The 8275-nt window shown below is 38.9% G+C and overlaps 1 non-coding gene across 1 annotated transcript; it reads left to right on the forward strand.

Moving 5' to 3' along the window:
• Positions 1-6276: 6276 nt before the first annotated feature.
• On the forward strand, positions 6277-6349 carry Trnav-aac. The gene has a single exon. It is a non-coding gene; the product is annotated as a tRNA-Val (tRNA).
• Positions 6350-8275: the final 1926 nt, after the last annotated feature.

The following is an 8275-nucleotide window of genomic DNA, read 5'->3' on the forward strand; positions in this document are numbered from 1 at the left end:
TACTGGACGGCAATTAAAACAAGTGCGTCCAAAAAATCACCACGGCCGGATGGAATACCGAAGGAATTCTATCTTCGGGCCTTCGACATCGTCCACCGTGAGTTAAATCTACTGCTAAATGAGGCTCTGGCATCCAACTTTTCGTCAAAATTTGTCGATGGAGTCATCGTTCTAGTCAAAAAGAGGGGATCTGGCAACACGGTCGGCTCCTATCGACCGATCTCCCTTCTCAATTTTGACTATAAGTTACTCTCCCGTATTTTGAAATCTCGACTGGAGAACGTGAAGGCACACCGAATACTCAGCAATTCTCAAAAATGCTCCAATGCAGACAACAACATCTTCCAGGCGACTTTGGCATTAAAGGATCGAATCGCCCAACTGACGGCACGGAGGCAGGTAGGGAAACTCGTGAGCTACGATCTCGACCACGCTTTTGATCGAGTAAGGCACTCTTTCCTGTACGGGAACATGCGGTCTCTCGGGTTCAACCCGCAATTCGTAGATTTGCTCTCGCGGATCTCGAATCTCTCCGCTTCTCGCTTGTTAGTAAACGGGCATTTGACGACAGCGTTTCCCATCCAGCGTTCGGTTCGACAAGGCGACCCGATCTCGATGCATTTGTTTGTGTTGTACCTACACCCTTTAGTGGCGGCTCTGGAACGAGTGTGTGGTACGACTTGGTAGTGGCATACGCGGATGACATCAGCGTGATCGCCACATCAGCAGAGAAGGTTCATGCGATGCGTGACTTGTTTATTCGCTTCGGTAGGGAATCTGGAGCAGTTTTGAATCTCCGCAAAACCACGTCCATTGACGTTGGTTTTTGTGAATGATAATCCGATCCAAGTGGATTGGTTAATAACGGAAAATGAAACCAAAATTTTGGGAGTAAAGTTCACCAACTCCATTCGGCGTATGATTGCCCTGAATTGGGACGCTCTGGTGGGCAGAATAGCGCAACAGATCTGGATGCACTCTTTGCGCACCCTAACGCTCCAACAGAAGGTGATACTTTTAAATACTTTCATCACCTCTAAAGTTTGGTACCTCTCGTCGATACTACCACAACATAATGCGCATGCGGCGAAAATAACATCAGTTATGGAACGTTTTTATGGAGAAGGTAACCAGCCCGTGTTCCCATGCAACAATTGGCGAGACCTAAGGACCAAGGAGGGTTGAAGCTCCAGCTACCATTTTTCAAGGGGAAAGCCCTTCTTATCAACCGCCACCTCCAAGAGATTGGTTCCATTCCATACTATCAATCCTTTCTCACCCAAGCAAATCCTCCCCCTCCCCCTGCAGATCTTCCTTGCCTTAAACTCATCCTGCAAACATATCCTCGTTTGCCAGCCCTTATCCAACAATCTCCATCCTCCAATCTAATAAATAATTACTACATCGATCAGACCGATCGACCGAAAGTTGAGCTGCACCATCCAACTGTGAACTGGAAACGAGTTTGGAACAACGTAAGCAGCAAACGAATGAACTCAGCTCAGCGTAGCAGGTGGTACCTGCTCGTCATTGGGAAGCTAGAAACAGACAACTGTGGTACACCATTCGTCGTGTGGACAGCGAGCAGTGTCTGCATTGCAATGCAGCCACGGAAACACTCAAACATAAGTTGAGTTAGTGTCAAAGAGTGACTGCGGCGTGGTCGCATCTGCAGAATGTGTTGGCAACGTTGATTGATGATCGCAGAAGACTCTCATACGAGGAACTTATTCACCCTGTTTTAGACAGAATAGGGAATAGAACAAAAACAAAAATACTCAAGTTATTCATTAGTTATGTCTCCTTTATCATTGATTGTGATAATGCAGTAGATGTCGGTGAATTAGATTTTTATCTGCGAATTGAATAGTAACTATCTTCAATGTAACTAGTTTTAAACAATCTCAACGACAAATAAACTGAATTTTATAAAGTAAAAAAAAAAATTCTTATTCCGGACGCTCCCTCACTTTTGCCTCATATTCCGGACGCTTTGATTCGAATTACGGACAGCTCATGATAATCATTAATGGAACAGTCAACTCATCAATTGAAATCGTTCAACCATTTAAGAGACGTCTAAGGTAGTTGGGCATTATAAATTTGCAATGATATTTATGGAAAACACCTTATAAAACGAGCCTTGAAAATGTGAACTTTTGGACGGCGAAAATTGAAACATTTCGTGTGAAATGTTTCCCATACAAACGAGAGTGTCCGGAATTTGAAGCTGTCCGTAATATGAATCAAAACGGTACTACTAGACGGTTTTGCGTTAAACTTAAGAATAACCGTTAAAGGTGGCTCACCTCCCGGATGACAAATGTGGCTTCGTCTTTAGTACCGAATTACATTTCGTACATTACTATACTTCTTCAAAATATATTTTGTTACTACTATTGAAAACAATTGCCTTGAAGTTTTAAATTTTTTAACTTGTGTTTTTAGATTTCAGTCATCGAAATGGCATTGATAAGCTCAACTCATTATCCACGTTTTGATCCGTTTGGTCGGTAGTGCTTTGAGCTTTGAGTTAGACAACGCCGTTTCGGTAAATTTAAGAAAAACAATATTCCAGTCAAACCTTTAGGAAAATATCAACTCAATTCAAATTGAATTGGAATCCAAACTTGGCACCGTTGAAAATTCTTTCCGCACATATCGTACAATTAATGGCACTGCAGCACTCCTGCGGCATATTGAAAAATATTTCAGGCAAAATTGTCCCCAAGAACGACGGTGGCATCGAAACAATGTTCACAACTATGTTTATAAGGCACCGTACTAGTTACCTAACTACATATGTAGCCGTTCTACGAAAAATCGCTCGCAAGCCATAAGGGCGTCGTCGATTGGCCCGTGACAAGGAAAAACGGCATTGCTGCATGCAAAGTCACAATATTTCTTATGTGTCCTCGCTTACAAAGGAGGAACGTACAAGCCTAGGGCCGGGATATTCCTAGTCGTTTATCGAATAAATTCGCATTCCACGGAGACTTGGCCTTTATTCCGTATGTATACGACCTTAGTTCGAGCTGGACTGTATACGGCATGAGACGCCAGTAGTTTTCAACTTAATGGAACTGCAATCTCTTGAATTATTGAAAACAATTAAACAAATGGTAATAACTCGGAAAATAATAAGAAAAAATCCCTGGTTTCATTGCTTTAAATCATGCGATGTTCAACGAGCTTGAAATTTGTATGGGAAAATAGGTCAAAATTCAACAGAGATAGCTTAGAGAAGGCGTTGTACTATCTTTAACGAAAGATAACGATGCTTTTGGAAGTCACTGTCGAACAGAACTAGAGGACGATAAGAAAACTGCAGTATACTTTCACATTTGGCATAACGCCTGCATTCGAAAGCGGACCACCTCTCAACCTTTTCGGTGGATAAAGATTTTCCCACATGCTCTACCTACAAAGATCCCCACCTCCAAAAAACTGTTTCCGTTTCTTCTGTTTACGCTTTACGGTCCTCTATGATTGATTAATTCTATTTAGGATCCTATCTGTGTCATCCTGTTTCAAGGGGTTTGTAAGCTACGTGTGATCAACCGTGCAAGAAGTTATAATGTCGCCCTTTTCCGTGACTGGAATGTGCTATATGTGATACCAACGACGCTCGAACGATACAACCTTTCACATCTGGATCATCAGTATCGGTTGAAGTGGGTCTCACTTCGTCTATTTTTGCTTTGTAAAATCCAATAACAAATGACCGTTTACTGCTACTGTTGGCTGTGTATAGCTCATTTTCTTTAGTTTGATTTATGATATTCTGGATATGTTACTTTCAGTGCTATGATGTAACGAATATTGTGGACGACTGTGTTGCACTATTTTGCTCATATCTTCTGACACAGATGATAAATTCTCAAAATTACCGGAATTTCAATTCAAATTTTTAATAAATAATTTTCTTGTGGCACAATGGTAAATGCATATTTTGTAGGAAAATCGCATCATGAGAAACGTAAGAAATCCACACCATCGAACTCATACGATCCATCATGGTGTCAGAATTCCGTTTTAGCTGCATAGGTCCAGTTTTTGATTTCGGAGGAATAATGCTTTGACACTTCTTATATGTGAAATATCAAATCATACAACCTCAGTAAGATGAAACTATCAGAGATATTGTATGGAATGTTTGGGCACAAATCCTTGACAAAATTATTAAAGCTGTTCATCAGAATTCTTTGTTTTTTTTTGACAGATGTCTTTCCGATAATCTTTAAAAAAAATATTGGTTTTAGGTTTCTTTCAGAGTTTGGCTGTTATACGTTTGTCAGGGATCTTCTACAATCATAAGCCACTCAAGATTATCGTTAGAATACCCTGTATGCGCTTACAATCATCTCAATAATCAGAATCCTATCAAGATTTGTTCAGAACATTTTTAGAATGTTCATCAGCATCGAAAACATCTCAGAATTTTTATAATCTTTTCAGAATTCTTATCAAAATATGCTCAGGATTCTCAACAAAAACTCCACGTATTTCAAGCAGAACCCTCCTAAGATTATCATCAGAATCCTCTAATCAAAACCTCTCGAGATTCTCATAAGAATCTCGTCAGGATTATCATTAGATTCTTTCCAGATTTAACATTAGAACCTTCTCAGGATTATCATCAGAAACCTCGCACCATCCAACTTTGCAGGATCCTCTCAAAGTTTTCTATAAGAATGCCCTTATTCTATCCGGCTTCCAATATAATTCCTCTTAGGATTATAAACAAAACCTCTCACGATCTCAATCATAAACGTCTCAGGATACCAATCAGAATATTCATAGAATTTCAATCATAATATTCTCGGGGTTTACCATCAGAATCCTCTCAGCATCGCCTCCTTAGAATCTCCTTAGCATCCTCATCAGCATCCTTCAATTATTCTCATTGAATCAGAATGTTCTAAGAATTAAAATCAGAATGTCTCAGGATCCTGATTATAATTGTTTCAGGAATCCAATCTAAATCAGTTTTAGCATTGGCGTAACTAATGGAGGGACTAAGGGGTTTAAGCCAACACCACCCCATCCCTACAAAAAAATAAGCCACCCTAGAAAACAAAACATCTCAGTTATCTTTTTAGAATCCTATCGGGTTTGTAACCAAATCTCTAAAACTTTAGGTTAATCTAGTGATTTATTCATTTATGACCAAATTTGCTGAAATATTTTTTTCTTACGCCAGTAAAAAAATTAAGTAAATAAATTATAACAAATGGTTTTACATAGTAAAGCTAGGTATGCTGTTCCGCTTAAGAAAAGTAAAAATTTCTGCGCAAGAAATGATCAAGAAATTTTCTACAGTGAGCTCTATTTGAATTGACCTGCAATTGTAGTAGTGAGAAGATTTATGTTTGACTCCCTCTTACTACTATATGCCAACACAAAGCACGTGGTATATCTGTCAAAACACTGGATGGCATTTAAACATGTCCTGTATTCGAATATAAAGCCAATATAGTGCTTATTTAATGCCTGTATGCATCAGGCTTAGAAGCATTAATGATGCTGTTATAGGGTTTCTATGCAGCGACAGTGCTGTTATAAGGTGTGTAAGCATATGTAGTGCTATTATAATGCATGTACGCATCTATGATGCTGATTAAGGGCTTATTATTAGTGCTTATGGTTACTTGGGTATATGGGTTAATAAATTAAAGGATTTAGCATGCGCACAGTACTTTTGAAAATAAAAAGTCCTCATTTCAATATTAAAAAAAACAAATTGATACAAAATTATCATGTTGATCTGGTTCTATGATGTACTGATATTCTAGACAAAAACTCAATTAAAAGGGATAATTAAAAAACTGGTACCATTACAAATGAACCATAAGTGATCCTACATAAAATATATCACCATCACCCCATGGCGTGATCCAATAATCCGATACGAGGTGATTAACTACTGCGAAATAAACTACCTACCTACTGTCCGTTCGGTTGCCGCATGATTATCTCCTTTTGGCCTCCCTGTCTCTCCCTCTGCGTGGAATAGCTTCTCAGCCAATAGAAATAAAACGCCATCCATCGTTGCGGCAAAATGTTCGACCGTGCGGCGAAACGAAATCAAGAGCCACGCTAAATATAAGACGTAAAGCTGCGTCTATCTGTTTCAAGAGAAGCATCAAACCACGTGGGTCGCTTGGAGTTTGTTTCTTCATGTGTATTTTTACTATTACCAGTGAGATGGGTTTCAATTTTTTTTGAAGTGTGTTATAAAATGTTTAATCTAACTTATCAAATCATTGATCAACAGTTTCCGTGGTGTAGTGGTTATCACATCCGCCTAACACGCGGAAGGCCCCCGGTTCGATCCCGGGCGGAAACAATAATCATTTTTAGTAGTAATAAATTAGATTAAATAACTGCTTGGAGGCCGTCCGTCCATTAATTATTATACGTAAGGGGTTAGGGGGAAGGGAGGGGGTTTCAGATTTCTTCAGTGCATACAATTTATTTTTAATTGTCATACAAAAAACTAACCATGAAGGGAGGGGGGGTTTCAAAAACCCGAAATTTGTCTTACGTTGTTAATGGACAGCACCTTGGGCACTTCCGTGATTCACTTTGGCAGTGAGAGTTTTTGAGGATTTTTTTATATCTAACAAGAGTAGAGACTGTTGTCTCTAGTTCCCAGAATAACTGAAATGATTCATGTAGAAGATGTAGATAACTACTCTAATCCATTGACGGCATGTCCGGGGGTACTGAGACTCGAAAGTCTAACATAGGAAAGGCCGTTTTTACTATAATAAAAAAAAACTCCAAATTTCAATCAGAAACTTTGAGAATCGATTCGAAAACAAACTTTTCCTTGATTCCTATTGTCCCTCCGACGAAGGCACGAAATTTCCACTCGTCATTTCTGTTTTCCACGCCAATCACCGAATGACACACGTGTGTCATCACAATTTGAATGTGTTCCACTTTAACTTTCTTTTCGGTTTTACTTGTCCAATGGAATCTAATATGCCGGCTATGTAAGACAGCCCGTCGCTTTCGTGAACCAGAAAACTTTTCTACTATTGCTGCGGGCGGAACTTTTGTTTTTTCGTTTTTTTTTTTCTTTCTCAGCATGAGAAAACTTGTTTTTATTGAATTTATTTTGTTTCAATCGACTTTTTATTTTCAGTTCTTGGTAGGTATCTGCTGATTAGGTACACCTACAATACAAGACAGTGAGAAGTGCGCATTTTCCGAGGTGGGCAAGTTTCGAGGCTGGATAGCGACTTCTGGAGCATAAATTGATCTCAAACTTTTATCGTGTATGAGAGACAACTTTAAAACTTTTTATTAGTCAACTTCAAGCAAAAAAATTAGCTTGATTGATCAGATTTCAAGCACGAACTTTTCAGTAATTTCATTCTCTTTCCCATAATGTTCAGGTTTTTTTTTTCTGAGTTCTTACTTAGGAAATCCTTTATAAATGCATATCGAGTTATATGACCATAGTTAAAGTTGGTTTTTCGTGTCTATAATATGTTCTATAACTCGATGGTCCCTTCAGTATCGAGTGATGAAGAGTTCACTGTATTTCAAAGATTTTCTCTAGAACTCCTCACAGAACTTTTGAAGAAGTTCTCATAACAATTCGTTTGGTTAACATCAAGAATTCGTGGAATAATTCAAGAAGCAATTGTTGGGTAAGTATCTTTAAAAAATCCCTAAAGTAAATCATGGTGGAATTCTTATTGGAATTTTCGGTTGAGTCCCTAGCAAATATTGCAGTATTAATAACTAAAAACTAGAGCAATCCTTATAAAAATTTCAGGAAGAGTTGTTTATTAATTTAACATGCTAATCATGAATGTTGAATATTTAGCTTTCAATTAAGCTTAATGGTGGTAAACGTCCAAAAACAGCCAATCGCGAAATAGTTCTCCTTCCAACAATACTCTCAGCTCAGATTTCACAATGAAACGCACCTTACGCGAGGTGAAAGTTATTTAGATTGCTCTAGAATTGCTTTTTTATCGATTAACTTAATCAAGTTGCTTTTTCTACCACCAGCTAAGATATTTCTGACAACGCCCACCCCCCATAATGTGAAGCATCAACTCTATACTAGCGTCAGTAAGTCGAGAAGGGCCAAGCCAATCGGCTTGGCATTGCGAGAGGTGCCGCAATCTACACTCCAATTGTTTATGACGCCAGAGTGCCCTATGTCGATGTTTTCCACTTCTATTTTCTTAAGCCATTGAGCCTTGAGCCAACAACGTTCCAGGTTGCATGTCCATCGTCATTCGTGAAACGT

This window comes from Aedes aegypti, chromosome 2, assembly GCF_002204515.2.
Source record: "Aedes aegypti strain LVP_AGWG chromosome 2, AaegL5.0 Primary Assembly, whole genome shotgun sequence".
In the NCBI taxonomy this organism is placed as follows: Eukaryota; Metazoa; Arthropoda; class Insecta; order Diptera; family Culicidae; genus Aedes; species Aedes aegypti.